General features: G+C 36.7%; 1 protein-coding gene and 1 long non-coding RNA gene across 2 annotated transcripts in view; both read left to right on the top strand.

Moving 5' to 3' along the window:
- The window catches only part of LOC127878313 (multiple epidermal growth factor-like domains protein 6), a 105794-nt gene that overhangs the window by 80280 nt on the left and 9118 nt on the right, over positions 1-16396 (top strand). The window lies entirely within an intron of this gene.
- On the top strand, positions 9065-9847 carry LOC127877912 (uncharacterized). Its single transcript, XR_008048665.1, has 3 exons — positions 9065-9178; positions 9297-9433; positions 9726-9847. It is a non-coding gene; the product is annotated as an uncharacterized LOC127877912 (long non-coding RNA).

The following is a 16396-nucleotide window of genomic DNA, read 5'->3' as shown; positions in this document are numbered from 1 at the left end:
TAGAGGTAATCTATGCAACCAACATTACATTAGTTATATTTTGCAAGTAACACGCGCAAACTGTTGAACGTCTAGAAACTAAATAACAATCTTCATTAAAATCAGTAATTATCATTATAAATATTTCAAACCAGGTAACGACAAGATTGCAATTAACTGGTGTTGTATAGTATGGGAATAAAAAACGGTAATTTATTTGTGAAATCGAACATTTTCTGTCAGCAATGTAACAAGGCATGAACATATTAAATCAAATATTGGTTGTAATTTCCATTTAGTCTAATATAAGTATTTAAGATACACAAAATAGTGTGTGTGTTTTAACTTGATGCAATACTTTGTACGTGTACATACTATGAAACCGTATATCAGAACTGTTTTTGTTATCATGCAGACTGCCCACACGGAAGTTACAGTGTTAACTGTTCCAAGCAATGTCATTGCCGTGTGGGCCCATGCGACAGTGTTACGGGTGCATGTGAAAATGAGTTCTGTGAAGACGGTTGGAAAGGAAAAGCCTGCACTGAAAGTAGGTTATTATATATATATATATATATATATATATATATATATATATATATATATATATATATATATATATATATATATTATACATAATGGGATGATAATTACTCTGGACATAACTCGCAATGGTCATTTCAGATATGTATACTTTCGGTATTTGAATATACTTTTTAAATTTTGGTATGGAGTTCTTGAGTCTGCGCATTCTCTGTATAATTATATCAAAATCAACATACAAGTGTACTTATTATGACCAAATTTTAATTTTATTTTTGGCTAATTTTACGTCCCTTACTACAAGGTAGAATTATACTGTATAATTTGCCCCACCTTTACAGCATGCGATCAAGGATTATTTTGGGTAAATTGCTCCTCCCCATGCCATTGCCTACCCGGCGTAAGCTGCGACCATGTCTCTGGCAACTGTTCCGATGATCTATGTGCTCCTGGGTGGACTGGAAGTAACTGTAGCGTTGGTAAGATGTGTACATTTATTATAGTTTATGCCAGAACCATTCCTTTTTTGCGATCGTATTAAAATGTCTCTTGTATTCACAATGTACAGATTTCGTATATATTTTATACCACTGCGTATACCACGTCTGCTATAACATTGCATATCACTGTCTTTACCCGATTGATTTTTATAGAATGTGATCAAGGCCTCTTTGGCGAGAAATGCGCTTCATTATGTCATTGTTACAACGGATCAAAATGTAACCATGTTACCGGGCGCTGTCCGGATGGTCAATGCGCACCTGGATGGTCCAGCACTAACTGCAGCTTGGGTAAGACCTTCATTTTACGTTTGCTTTCATAATTCACGGATATAATTATGTTTAAAGGGACCTTTTTATGTTTTGGTAAATTGACAAAATTAAACAAAATTGTTTTAGATTCGCAATTTTGGTTGTAGTGATGATATTTGTGAGGAAACAGTAATACTGAACATTTACCATACTCTAAAATATCCATTATATGCATCTTTTGACGATTTAAAAACCTGAAAATTATAAAGCGTTGCAACGCGAAACGATTGAATAATTTGGAGAGTTTTGTTGTCGTTATATTTCGTGATACTACGAGGATTGTTTATATAAAGTATAAAATACATCACTGATTGTGTGAGGACGGATGGCCGAGTGGTCTATGCGATAGACTTTTACCCCATTTACTCCAGGGATCAGTGGTTCGAGCCCAGTTGAGGGTTACTTTTTTCTTTCTTTAATTTTATTCATGTTTTTTACTAAAGCGTTTTAATGTTTACATGTATCAATGTAAAGCATTTAATGACAAACTTCAAAACATGCCAAAATCTGTGAAAAGGCTACTTTAAGGTTAAAACCATTGAATAAAATGATTGATATGGAAAAGAAATTTTGCAAATTAAATGCCGCAATACATTCCATCTTTACCAATATTTTTTACTTTTGGTATAGAGTCTTTGACTTTGTGTATGCGTGCACAGCCTGTGTAATTATATCAAATACGGCATACAAGTAAACTTCATACCGGTATATTGTTATGACCAAGTGTTAACTTTTACTGTATGCTAATTAGGTATATACCCTCTTCTAAAAGGTACAATCAAACCTTTTCATCTGCTTCATCTTAAAAGCATGCGGTGAAGATATGTTCGGTGTTAACTGCTCCTCCCCCTGCCATTGCCTATCTGGAGCAAGCTGCGAACATGTCTCTGGCAACTGTTCCGATGATTTTTGTGCTCCTGGGTGGATTGAGAAAAACTGTAGCGTTGGTAAGATGTTAACTTTTTGATAGCTGTCAGCCGATCGTTAAACGCAAAACATATGTTACAATGTATGCATACAATGTTATTAAATCGAATGCGATTACAATACACATATTTGTTTACCTTTAGATTATTATGGCAAACTAATTTTTCCATAGCGTGCTTCTAGTGTTACGTGCTTTACAACGATTGACACTCAAACCTTTTAATCTGATTCACCTTTACAGCATGCGATCAAGGATTATTTGGTTTAAACTGCTCCTCTCCCTGCCATTGCCTACCCGGAGCAAGCTGCGACCACGTCTCTGGCAACTGTTCCGATGATCTATGTGCTCCTGGGTGGTCTGGAAGTAACTGTAGCATTGGTAAAATGGATAACTTATTTACATTTTATGCAAGCACAATGCATGTTTATGGTGTTAGTATTCATGTGTTAGTATGTTGATCTCTTGTAAATATAATTTTTCTTGCATGCATATGCATAGACTTTCTATATATTTCACATACCACTGCATACTCTACGTCTTCGATAACATTGCATATCATTGTACAAGCCCGATAAACTTTCACAGGATGTGATCAAGGCCTCTTTGGCGTGAACTGCTCCTCATCATGTCATTGTAACAACGGATCAATATGTGATCATGTTACCGGACGCTGTCCGGATGGTCAGTGCGCACCTGGATGGTCAAGCACCAACTGTAGCGTGGGTAAGATAAGCAGTTGAATTATTGGATCAAAATATTAATGTTATTTCTGCTTTAACTTTTGTTGACATATTTGTATTTCTTTCAAAGTAAAATTATTTCAGATTAACATCCATCGAGTACGAAAACATAAAATATATTAATGATTGATATAGGAAGAAAACATAGCGTATTAAAATCACATACCAGCAACTTCCCTTATTTGTGGTTATATTTTTTAATTTTGGTTAATAATTCCTGATTGTGTGAATGCATACAGAACATGTATACAATGTAATTATATCGAATGCGATATACTAGTAAACTTAACAAAGGCATAGGGATACTATTTAGGCCACATGCTTTCTTCTACCATGTGCTTCTTTGGTACCTCCTTAATTAAAATTGCCTTCACAACCTTTACAGCATGCGGTCAAGGCCTGTTTGGTTTAAATTGCTCCTCCCTATGTCATTGCCTATCAGGAGCTGTATGCGACCATGTCTCTGGCAACTGTTCCGATGATCTATGTTCGTCTGTGTGGACTGAAAGTAACTGCAGCGTCGGTAAAATGCATAATTTATCTCCCGTTTATGTTAGCACAATAGCTGTTTGTGGTGATCGTATTGATGTGTTTGTATGTTTATCATGTGAAAATAACACGTCATTTGTCATTTGTATGCATCTGTATTGACTTCCTATGTATTTAATATACCACTCCTTACACTACGTCTGCTGTAACCTTACATATCACTGTACCTGTCCGATATACTTTCATAGAATGTGAGCAAGGCCTCTTTGGTGTGAACTGCTCCTCATCATGTCGTTGTTACAACGAATCAAAATGTGACCATGTTACCGGGCACTGTCCAGATGGTCAGTGCGTCCCAGGCTGGTCAGGCTCTAACTGTAGTGTTGGTAAGATATTGACATGCAAGTAAAATATGGGATCAACATGTATAATTATATTTTTTCATGAAAACGTTTATAATTTCCTCAGTTTATTTAAAAAAAAAATTATACAAGTTTAATAAAATAAGCACAAGGATTTATGATATGGAAATTATTCACATAGATTGCATATGCATTTCGTATAAACAGGGTTGGCATATTGACCTATCAATTGAGTATTGACCGGGCCGGCGGTCAATACCCGGTTAAAACCGGTCAATATTGGTCATTACTGGTCGATTGAAAATTAAAGCATTTAAACATCACAAAGGAAGACTTTAAAAATCTGTACTTGATAAACTTATTTTTGAGTTATTTATTGTAAAAAAATCGTTTAACCTGTAAAAAATTACTTCTTTGTAATTCATGGAAACGGCCTCAAATACATAAGCACTAGGGCAATATCTTTATCTCAGTGTATCACATCTGTTACTAAACCCTATTACTATTGTAGTTACCATATTATTTCACTTATCTATTGATATATCTATTTGATAAGCACATGTACAAACAGAACTCTTGTGTTTTCTAGGGTTATAAATCTGGCCCCAAAGCCTTAATTAGTAATAAATTTCATGCAGTGTTATGTCTGTGATATTGACAATGAAGCAAATCTGCCCTTAGGCTATTTCATATCACTCAAACAAAAGGAGATAACTTGCTATTCATTAAATAGTTACTTCTTACTTGTCTCCTTTCTGTATTAAGATGTTTTTTTTTCCTTTCATATTTTTAAGTTCAATTGGTCTTCAAATGAATAAGCAATCAAAGTTCTTGATTTTGCCAAACAAATAAATTTTCCAATTGTGGGTTTACCATAGACTCTTCCTTTTTATTATTATTTTTTTTAAATAATTATTTCTTATTATGTTTTTTATTTTTATATCAATGGAAAATAAAATATTTTTTCACTATTTTGTTGAAAAAGAATTTAAAGAAATCTAGGCAAGAATACATGACAATTAAGGGTCGTGTCAAAAAGGAGCCATTTAAGGTCCTATTATCAGTTTTGGGTGCCCAAACCTGTATAGGTGAGAAGACCGTGATAAGACTGTGGGGACAGTGGGGCATGAGGAACAACTAATACACAGTAATTGACAGGTTGGCACTTGGCAGGCAGTCGTGTTGTTTTAGCAATATAGCTATTAGCAAATATATAAAAATACCTCTCATTAAATTCATCATTCCTGCTTTTCATTCACAGTTTTAACATTGTCTAAATCAGAAGGCTTAAAATGAAACCCAAAGATCCTGTGTGGGGATTATACCACTTACTAACAGGAGGGAATAAGACAGTTGCAAAGTGTAAAGAATGTTCGCTTGAAGTGAGTGCCAAAGTGATACGGTTCAGAACTCATTTACAGAAATGTAAAAGTAATGGGAACGGAATTTCTGCAAGTAGTGTCATGCATGCAGGTGAAACTGTGCTTGTAGAATCTACTCCAGCTCCAGTTCCTACTAAGAGCAATCCACAGCCAGAAACGCCAAAAAAGCCAGAAACAGCAGTCATTAAGCAACTTTGGTGTTGTGACAAATACCACCATGCGTGATTCCTTGGATGAGCAAGTTTTTTCTACGCGTGCAACATTCCATTTAATGTGGCTGACAATGAAGTGTTTCGGGATACGACCAAGATGCTGCGCCCAGGCTACACCCTCCATCCCACAAGGATATAGACGAACCCCTCCTAGACAAGGTCCATGACTATTTGCAAGCCTTAGTAAAGGAAAATCTAGAGGAGAAAGATGTTGTCCTTAGGCAAGATGGGTGGTCGGACATACACAATACCCCTGTCATTGCCACCGGCCTTCACTGTGACGGCAAGGCATAATTCTTGTCCGCCAACGATGCTGCCGACAACAAGAAGACAGCAGCATACTGCACGAATCTGGCGCAGGAATGCATAGCAGAGGCTAAAGAAACCTACAATCTATAGTGGTTGGGGTAGTTACAGATAACGGGAAGAAGATGGAGGCGATGAGAAGAAGTCTGGTTGAGCACGACCCATCTTTGACAGTGTATGGGTATTCTGCGCACTGGCTCAACCTTCTCGGGCATAACTCCTTCAACGGTGATGAGCCAGGTGACGGAAGTCAACAAGTACTTAATGAATCACCATGCGCCTGGGGCTCTACTCAGCAACTTAACGGGAACCGTAAAGCCTCAGCTTCCTGCTGACACCAGGTGGAATAGTCAACTGCCCTGCTTAGAGACCTATATTAAGAACAGACCGTACATGATGCTTGTGTTAGCATTCAGAATGTGGGACTGTTCAACGAGGTGAAGCACCTGCACAAATAGCTGTCACCAGTAGTCCTGGCCCTGGATAAGGTACAGTCAGACACATGTTCTCTTGTGGATGAATGTGAGTCCTGGCTTGATCTCCTTGAGAATGAAGAGCTTCAACCCTGCCTCACCAAGATTGCATCGCGGCAAACGACCTGACGCATCTCAGTGCAATGCAGCACATGACACAGTGTTAGTGAGGTGACCTGATGCCTTCCAGACCTTCTTCGCTTCATGGAGAATTCTGGTTCAAGCTAAGTGCAGCCCATTGTATGTGGTCCTGCTTGAAGCGACAAGCAGTTCTTGATGACAAACTCTGTGAGCTAGCCATGAAACTTCTCCCAATTCCATGCAGCTCAGCGTTTCTCGAGAGAATCTTCTCCAACTTCGGTTTCATCCAAACAAAGCTCAGAAGCCGTTTAGGAATCCAGAAAGCTGCCAAGTTAGTTGTGTGTTTCCGGTTTCTCCGTGGACATGAAAACATTACCTTGTAAATGTGTGACAGGTCAACAACACACATTTTGACAATGCCTGTACGATGTAATGATGATGACATGTTCATATGTGTATACACTTTTTTGATCTCAAAACATTGAATAAACTTTTGATAATGCACATCATTGTTCAATATTCAGTTCTCCAAAAAATGGCCAACTTTGACTAATTTGCAAAATTTTGAGAGATTGGCCTATCAATTGCGTGAACAGGTATCAAATAGTGGGTATTATTAGCTGAAGACATTCTTGGCAACATGTCTATTTAATTTATATTATCAATATTGTTTAATTAAGCATGGAGTATTAATCAAAATTGGGGGTAAAGTTCAATCGACCAGTATTGACCAGTAATGACCACTTTGGGAGTATTGACCGGGTCGGTTTTAACCGGTAAAAACCGCCGGTTTAAACCGGGGGCGGTCGATTGGTGCCAACCCTGCGTATAAATATGTGAGACTGAATCGTACCTGTGACGAATTTAAATATATTGACATAATATAACATTATTGTTCAAATGTGCATTATAACGGCTTTACGTCCAATACTTATATATTATGTGTTCTTCTATGTTTGTTTCGTGACCGTTATAATTTAAAAACTGGTTTGTCAGCGTTAGGTTTCGTACTCTACACATGGAGACTTTTCTAACGCATCACTTAATCAGATCAATATAGCTCCCTTATTTTTGAACGGCTTGTGTTGAAATTTTGACCAAGAATAAATCAACACATATCTGATAATTCCTGAAAATTTAATTTAAATTGAAAAACAACAACATATAAAACTTAACAAATTAAAAACGTCACTTCAAAAGTCAAATTCGCTAACTCGTACAACGCTAAATAATAACAACGTGAAAAGTAAAACGCATAAACTTACACGTCTTAATAACTGACCGGCTTGCAACATGCCGATTGAGCCGTTTCGCTCCTGAATATGCATACGAGCCAAATTGTTTTTCTTTAATTAATGTTATATTTTTCCTGTGTAAAAACTTTGAAATTAAATTGGTATAACATGTATATCTCCTTTTACTACACTTGGTGATTTTTCTAACGCAACACTTTTAAAACTTGATTATCTCAGTAATGAGTTAATTTTTTTTAATTACACATGTGATCATTTGACTACAATATGTGCAAGCAATCGATAAAATCATTCATTCGTGACGATCGGACGCTATAGCAAGTGGGAAAGGTAGCCTGTAAAATGCAAAGTGCGCGATTGCGCTCCTGAATATTCATACGAGCTATATTTTTTTGTAAATTAATTGTATGTTTCCTTGTGTAAGAACCCACCTAAAATAATTAAATTGAAATAAAACAAGAATTAAATCGCGGTTCAACATTTCCACGTGCAAAAATATGGAACCACACCTATCCCACGTGCTAAAGCGTCAAATCGTCACGGATGAATGATTTTATCATGAGCTTGCATATAATGTAGTCAAATGATCGTATGTAAAGTTTTAAAACAACATCTTTACTCATAACTGAGATATTAAAGTTTGAATAGTGATGCGTTACAAAAGTCCCCAAGTGTACATATTATTTGAATGCTATGACTGTCATTGTTGTTAAACAGCCTGCAAACCGGGATCATACGGACAAAGCTGCTCATTGGACTGCCACTGTGACGCGTGTCATCACATCAATGGATCCTGCAATATGTCTCTCCAATGCCATGCTGGGTACAAAATGGAACATAGTTTCTGTAAACGTAAGAATTCCTATAGTTTCTTAATTTACTTCAACTGTTTAAGTGTGTTTGTGTACACTCGCGCAGAACATACAGATGTACAGACAAAACACAGATTATGCAACATAGTTCATGGGAAAAGTGAAATTGTATGCATAAATTAGTTTCCCTGCAGCTATTGAACAGAAAAGAGAAAGTAACACAGTCATATTCGTTATTTTTATTGCTTTATGCTGCGTGTTGTCAGCAGAAGATTGCGTACTTTTACTTTGCATTAATACGTCTTTTTTCTTCGCTAAGTGTCTCTTTAAGTATAGACAATTTATTCAACATACGAGTATTCAAATGGTGTGCTTGTACTTGTTGTAAAACAGCATGCGAACCAGGATTCTACGGACATAACTGCTCATTGGACTGCCACTGTGACGAGTGTCATCACGTCGATGGATCCTGCGATGTGTCTCTCCAATGCCATGCTGGGTACAAAATGGAACATAGTTTCTGTAAACGTAAGAATGCCTCTGCTTTTTAAATCACTTTAACTGTTTCAAGAAGTGTGTTTTTACACTCTCGCAGAAAACATACATGAACAAACAAAACACAGACTATGTTACATATGTATTGGGCAAAGTAAACATTTATACATTCATAAGCCTATTGCAGCTCTTGAACAGAAAGGAGAAATTAACGCAATCAAGTTAGCTGGAGGTATTTGTGCCAGCGTTTCAGCTATTATTGCCATAATTGCTGTGGCAATCGTGTGTTTCAGGCGGCGAAAACTTCAACAGTGAGTAACTGTTGCATTTAAAATGATTAAAGTATACAGTAATGTCACTTGCGGACGATTATAGACTGCATTGTTCGAAGACATACTTGTCTCCGTCTTATGCTTGATTTTTTTTCAGCAACACAAAAGGTTATTCTGATTTTTCGAAACCTACTAAGATAGAGTCAAAATTGAACAACAGGCTTGACAACAACGATCGGGCTAAGAGTGACAAACAGATCGCCGTCGACGAAAAAATTCAAGTCGCATCTAAAGGTATTTGCACATGTTTTAAATTTGTAAAAGAAACGTTGTTTAGTTTGTTTTTCCTTGAATTTAGGTTTAATCGAAACAATTAATGCATTTTGAGTACTAGCCATCATCTTTATAAACATTGCAGGATCAAAGATGCTGATTCGGGCATACAAGTTATAATTATAGCATGTTATACAAATATATTGAATAATAAACATTTATCTATTGAAAACAAGCATTTATATATTAACTGTTACGTCGGTTCTTAGATTATTACAAAAAATAACTTCATATTTGCTGCCGGGATATCCAGATGGCAGCATCACATTGACTGGTGCAGGAAATGCAGGCCCAAGTGATGACCACGATTATTACAGCTTCAATGCACTTTTCCCGGGAATAAAACTTCATGATCTCTGGGACTACATTCACGAGAAATGTCAAAGTGATTCAACATTCTTTGAAGAAGAGTTTAAAGTAAGAGCATTGTCGAAACAGTGGCATTATACTAGTGAAGTTACTGCCCAAAATTCGTCCCCTTATCTCCATGGGCGTTTTAAAAACGTTTTATTGTGTTTGTGTAGGTCTATACAATTTCAAATGTTTTCTTAGATAATACTTACATCATTTTCGTCGTAATTCTGCTTTTATTTAAAGATATTATCTATTTATTTTATCTGTGATATTCTACGTGTAAACAATTATACGATGAAGTCGATGCACCATACTACACATGTGTAACGTTGAGCACATCAGTTTACAACTTCATGGTCAGCTTGTAAATTTACGTAATATTCAATCAATTAATTTGAATATGATAAATAGCGTATCGCGTCGTTTCCCGTAACAGGGAATCATTTTCAGACATTACCAAATAATCTAAGAAATATTATGACATATGTAAATACCGTGCAAAATCAAATGTTTAAGATTTATTGTAGTTCTAATTACAAAAATAATCCAAATTAGACATATCACGGCTAGCGACCTGCGGTTTTAATATATTAGGCCCATTAAACATAAAATATCCATTAATAAAGCTACCCATTGTGTGATTTGATTAACTCTTGTCTCCATACTTAAAAAATCTTTATTGTTGCAAAATTGCAAATGTGTGCCCGATTTTTACAAATTATGATCCAGCCTTAGCGACCTATATCAGTGCTAAATACTTTTCGAATGTATTTGAGACATAAGTTTTGTTGGTGCAAATTCATTATTTGCGTCGACTCAATGTGGCTTCTTCCTATTGATACATAATACTGATGTATTTATAATACATTTGTTCAGAGCCCTATACAATGTGCTAGATCTGAGATTAGAGTCGTAATTTTGATATAAGTAGAGAATTCTATTAAGTATGTCACACAGATTTATTATAAACTACAACAAGCAGTCGTTCGAGGATGTATAGTATTATGTTTTTAGCCTAATTATCTTTCTGATCACCAACAAAAAGTAATCTTTCCGGGAGCGCATTCAATTGCCATTGAATTTTCCGTCGATGTTCCTCAATGCTCTATTTTAGGTTCACTTATGTTTCTAGTGTAAATTAGTGACATTGTCTCTGACATACAATCACACATAAATTGGATTGCTCATAAAACCGATATTTTCATGGTCGCAAATTCGCAAAATGAAACGGCAGCCGTATTGAAATCAGACATTTATATTTTTTTCATCTGGGCAGATAAATAGTTGGTATAAATTAAACCCTCAAAGGCGCAAATAAATGCTAATATCTCGCGAATTAATTAAACCGTTTCATCCATCGTTGACTATGAATAACGTAAACATAATGTGCATAAACATTTTGGTGTATTTATGACAAATAACATTCCTTACATGTCTTTTATAACGGACAAATTATGGAAATGATCGATAGAAAAACTCTCGAGCAAGTACAGTTTTCATTTTTAAGACCCGTTTTATGCCCCCTGTAGCATATAGCAGTCGAGTGTCCGTCCGTCCGTGTGTCCGTCCGTGTGTCCGTCCGACAGTCCATTTTATGGACTTTTCCTAAATGCTATAAGATATTAAACTGATTTTGTGTGTGAGTCTACCTCAATGACTAACAGATGAAGTGTGAGTTTCGTTCCGGTCCATTGATTTTTGTTGAAGTTATGGGTCTTGGACTTAAAAAAAATCCTCTATAATAATCGTTTTGCGGAGATTTTTTAACGAAAAGTTTTCAGATATTTAGCTGAGTTTTGGTGTGTGAGTGCAAGTACATGACTTAAGGACGAGGTGTGAGTTTCGGTCCGGTCCATTTATTTTTTGCTAAGTTATATGCCTTGGACTTGGATATTTTTTCTTGAGGTGTTTTACGAGACGCTTTCAGATATTTAGCTGATTTTCGGTATGCGAGTCCACCTTCGTGACTTACAGATAAATTGTGAGTTTCGTTTAGATCCATTGATTTTTGGCGAAGTTATGGGCTTGGACTTTGTCTATAAAAAACGTTTTCTAGAGGTTTTTTCGTAACACTTTCAGATTTTGTGCTGAGTTTTTTGTATATTCAGTGAACCTGACTTGCAGATGATGTGTGAATTTTGCTCCGGTCCATTGATTTTTGGCGAAGTTATGGGCCGTTTTATATATTCCGAAGTCTTTTTACGAAACAGTTTCACATATTTAGCTGATTTTTGGTATATGCGTCTACCTACATGACTTCCTAATAAAGTGTGAGTTTCGTTTCGGTTCATTGGTTTTTGGTGAAGTGATGGGCCTTGGACTTAAAACATTTCATCCTTTTTTCTCGAAACGCTTTCTGAAATTTAGCAGATGTTTGGTATGTGAGTCGACCTACACAACTTACAGATGCAGTGTTAGTTTTGTTCTGATCCATTGAATTTTGGCAAAGTGATGGGCCTTGGACTGAGAATTGTTTTCTACTCTAACCGTTTTCCGAAGGCTTTTTTATGAAACCCTTTCATATATTTAGCTGATGTTTGGTTTGTAAGTCTACCTACATGACTTATAGATGAAGAGTGAGTTTCGTTCCTTTATATTGATTTTTGGCGAAGTTATGGGCCTTGGACTAATGAATTTTTCTTTGAAATAACACTCCCGGAATAATATCAACGCTTTCAGATAATGTTTAAGGCCAGTAACTTAGTCAAATATCAATGGACGCTAACTAGCTTTCTATTCCATGCTATGATTTATTATGTTATCTCCAATAAAAACACCATACAACAGTCTGTAATCTTGTTTTTCAAAAAAGTAATATTTCCACCCTTAAGAATACAATATATAGAGGAAATGCATATGTTCTGTAGAATAGTTAACTAAAAGACATGTGCTAAGACATTGCACTAGCTTGATATTCTGTGTATTATTTTTAAGTTTATCGTTCTTGTTAGGTAAATAAAGAACTATTGTCCACTTTACCATGCTAATTGCTTTGTATGTCATAGTCTATAAGTACATATATAACGTATGGCTTAAGATGTGTTGCATATGTATTTGTCTATGTATTTGTTTCTTATCTTGCAATACATGTGTTGGGGAAAAAATCCGTCATGATGTTTTAAAGTCAAATGTCAAACGTGCAGTAGTGGGCATTAAGTTTCACAAACGCAGCTCTTGTTTGAGTACTCCGACGTTGTTTTGATAATTGCACACACTTTGGAACAAAAAAAACCATCACTATAGCCACGCGAACAACATCTTGATGCACAGGTTAAGTCTCATTAGAAAATATCTATAATGGGCTAGTATGGAATTCTATCAGTCAACGAAGACGCAAATATAAAATTAAAATAATGTATAGAATGAAGTGTAGCAATTTACCGCTACTCACAACATGTTTGCCGACAGTTGGGTCATCAAGCAATTAGCCTGGAAACTGGTAGGTTCGGACACTTTAAGTATACGACTGGCGCATGCGGATTGACATTAAGCGAAAAGTAGCAAAAAAGTGCAGGATTATTGAAATATGAACAATAAACAAACTAACAACAACATGAAATTTCATCAGAACAATCCGAAGACATTTACTTACTAAAAATAGAGAATGACCCATTTGACCTCTCTGTGTCGCTTGGGCGCACCGGTAGGTTCGGACGCCCGGATGTTGTGAAGTTGCATGAGGCTCTCGAAGGGGGATTAACATTGATTTTTAGTGCAACGGTATAAGGAGAGTGTCTTCATCATTTTAAAACAATTAACATGCCACAATCTGCTCAAACGAATAATAAATAAGTACAATTGTGATATAACCATGAAGAAATAAATATAACGTCAGTAACGTTTCGACGGTCTCAATTGCAAATGACGTTTACATGTCGAGCTGATAAAACCGGACTAGTATCCTTTTCGATCGAGACCCCGTGTCGTAAAATGAATTTTAACTGTATCTAACTTCCCTTATCCTGCTTATTTACATATATATAATTTGAAACGACAATATCCTTTTCAGATTTTACACAGCAAAAATTGAAAAATGATAACAGTACGGATATGTGTATGTTTTTGCCGTCAATCACAACTATACACACATCCCTACCGACTTGGTGTTTTTAAGATTGGTACTTATGTTTCTCGTTTAAAAGACTACGCACGATTATATAAATGTTAAGACGAGAACAATATGAAAAGCATGATAAGGGAGAACACGTAACGCAATAATTTATTAACTAAACACAGTGGGGACACAAAAACGTGTCTCCTCTCCTTATGACTCGTTTCTCGTGACAAAAAGATAGATGCACACAATGCCTGCATTTATCGCAATAGGCACAATTAACAATTTTAAGATAAGGATTTTTTTCCGATGGTGGGTAAAAACTCTTACATACACAGCAAACCTCAGAGTCTTCATCGGAAATGTCATTATCGCTTAAAGCAATTTCAATGGAGTTGTTGTGAATTCCACTTTTCGATGGTTGGGGACTCTTCGGATTCGTTGCAGTTGTGCCAGTACGGGTTTCTTTTGCATGCTCGTATTCGTACAGCTGTTGCAAGAAAGTGTCCTCGGTTATTTGTTTTCTACTGGGTTTAGGTTTGAATATGGCCTTGTTGCAAGTGCATTTTGATACTTGAACACCTGTCTTTGGTGACATAGGGCTAGAACTTCTACGGTTGTACTTGTCTTCGAAGTATTTATCAACTGCCTCTTTACCAGTTTTCATTGCAATCACCTTCTGTAAGGGCGTGTCTTCCCTGAAAGTCTCACATGGGAACAATTTTTCAGCCTGAATCTCCTGTTGGTTAAAGGGGTATATTCCCGTCTTTCTAAAGGCCGATACAATATTTAAGGGACTCGTTGCATGCAAATATGCCGTGCACGCAATTTCTGCCATGTCGTATTTGGTGACTGATCTACCCATATGCCTATGCATAAATGCAGCGCATTCCCTGTAATAATGACCTTTAAAGGGGCCAAAAATAGCTACGTCCAATGGCTGCAAAATGTGTGATGTATGAGCAGGTAATACAAATAAGATAATATTTTTTGAAATGGCCCATTCAATAAGATCAGTGGATGTGTGAGAACTATGCCCATCAAAAAGAAGCAATATCGGTTGCTTGTCATTCTCTCCACGTCGGACGTTCGGAATGAAATGCTGCTCAAGATAAATTTTTAAAACGTTACTGTTTGACCACCCAGAGTCGGACATACAAAATCTTGAACCCGGAGAGCTACCTTTCATAAGCTCGGGATTCTCCCGTTTCCCTTTAAAAACAAAGAAAGGTGGAACGTGATTGCCCATAGCATTTGCGCACCCAATTACGGTAGTTGTTGTTGATCTCGGGGATGTAACTGACTGCGCCTTTTCATAGGTGGGGGCAATAATGTTTGGGGGGCGATGTTCTGGCTGGATACCGGTCTCATCTAAATTGTAAATGCACTCTGGCTTGTTTAATAAGTCATACTTTTTTAATGTTTCTTCTTGAAATAATGGGTTGCATACTTTGCACGGGAAGATTCCATCTCTGTAAAAATCCCGAGACCCAGTCGTTGCTTAAAGGCTTATTCTTTCCCCGTTTACCAAGGCTAAGGGCTAAATCCCCAGCCAAATCTTTGAGTCGACTTCTAGTGGCCCCATATCCGAGCTGTGCCAGTGACTCTAAAAACTCCACTAACCTCAATTCCTCCTCTTGGTTAAAGAGTGTCTCCTTGGTTACTGTACCACTTATCCGTCCCGATACTCTATCAGCAAGGGTGGCCCGTGGCACACAAAATTGTGCTGCGGCTCTCCGCAGCGACAATCCCTTTTGGACAGCTTCGACAGCCAGAACAAGTGCCTCTTTTCTGTATACCCTGTATTAACCATATTTCGATGGTTTCGGCTAAAAGAAAGGGTAATACATAGTACAAGATATCCATTAAAATATGATATCAAACTTTACTACTATACTAATTGACCGCTAATTGAAAACCAGATGACGTTATTTGCAACATAAAATTTACACGCATAAAACTTCCCCATACGGGGCCTCTATTTATTTAAAGCGCCTATTGGTTGTGACGCATAATCATAATATTGTGATTGTCTCCCTTTGCTGAATTCCCTGTCGGATATAAGACAGACGATTTTTGTTGATTCTTGATAAATTTGTGAGTTTCGCCATGGAGACCGTTGATAAATAGCTTCGTTTTATGTTTTTCTTACACAAACTGTTTAATTCTTACCTGTTTACGGCGCATTTTTTTTATTTTTCTTACTGGAATACGACAGTGTGTCTTCTTGTCAAAATATTGTCAGAAGATTGGCTCGCGACGTCGCGTTTATACCTTCGATTTTACGTCATTTTTAAAACGTCCGAACTTACCGGACTGTCCGAAGCTACCAGTATAGGGGCTACTTGCTAGGAACGTCGTCACATCTTTAAACAATTCTAGCACGAACATCATCTTATTCAAGTTTTTTTACTATCATCTCCTGTATTTAAATAGTATTATCTTCAAAATGACAATGATGACTCGATCTACCGGTATTCCTTCAAAAGGCTAACATAGATCGACCATTTCCAAAT

The sequence above is a fragment of the Dreissena polymorpha genome, chromosome 4, assembly GCF_020536995.1.
Source record: "Dreissena polymorpha isolate Duluth1 chromosome 4, UMN_Dpol_1.0, whole genome shotgun sequence".
NCBI lineage: Eukaryota > Metazoa > Mollusca > Bivalvia > Myida > Dreissenidae > Dreissena > Dreissena polymorpha.
The sequence above is the reverse complement of the archived record's forward strand: the minus strand, read 5'-3'. Positions and strand labels throughout refer to the sequence as shown.